Source organism: Monopterus albus, unplaced genomic scaffold, assembly GCF_001952655.1.
Source record: "Monopterus albus unplaced genomic scaffold, M_albus_1.0 scaffold362.1, whole genome shotgun sequence".
Lineage (NCBI taxonomy): Eukaryota > Metazoa > Chordata > Actinopteri > Synbranchiformes > Synbranchidae > Monopterus > Monopterus albus.
In genome coordinates this window covers 821,563-822,201 of record NW_018128242.1, presented here as the reverse complement: position 1 = coordinate 822,201, position 639 = coordinate 821,563, and the positions used below count along the sequence as shown (strand labels likewise).

General features: G+C 42.1%; 1 protein-coding gene across 1 annotated transcript in view; it reads right to left on the bottom strand.

Annotated features, from left to right (window-relative positions):
- The window catches only part of LOC109951068 (disco-interacting protein 2 homolog C-like), a 69,831-nt gene that overhangs the window by 40,759 nt on the left and 28,433 nt on the right, over positions 1-639 (bottom strand). The gene's annotated exons all lie outside the window — the stretch shown is intronic.

Genomic DNA, 639 nt, shown 5'->3' with positions numbered 1-639 from the left:
ATAGAACACCCCTCACTAAATAGGGGTGGTGGACTAAGACACAACTTGTCTTCCATCTACAATCCTGTTTTGAGATCTCTGCCCAAACATGCCCACCAGGACAATAGGCATCGGTTGACAGGTAACGACTCTCACCGATACTGGGCTGCAACAACTCAGTCGTTAAGGGACATTGTTGGCCTTCAAAGAACTGAAACACCACCGAGGGGGATAAATATCTCCGGCTCAACACCAGTCAGTCAGAACTGATGAAGCCTCTTGGATGAGAGGTGAAACGTCTTCGATCTAGAAATCCAAGTCCAGTTGATTTTTTCTAAGGTTTTTCAGTTTACTATGACCTGGATGACTGAGAATCTGCACAAACAGTAGCTGTAGTAGTAGCAGTAGCTAAAATAAAGTAGTTGAAAACTGATACAAAATTTTAAAAAGTGTAATGTGCATTTTTTCAGGCTCAGAAACAGCCGGGACCTCCACAGCTTTCAGGGGATGATGGCATAAAGAACAGTTGTAAAGTAAAGCTAACATTTTTCTGAGCTGAGCAGAAAAGGCGTATTTCCTTATTGAGTTTCCCTGTCAAACTGGATTATTTTCTTAGAGACACTTGTTGCTAGCAAACCGCTAAGATCCAAAACACTCTTT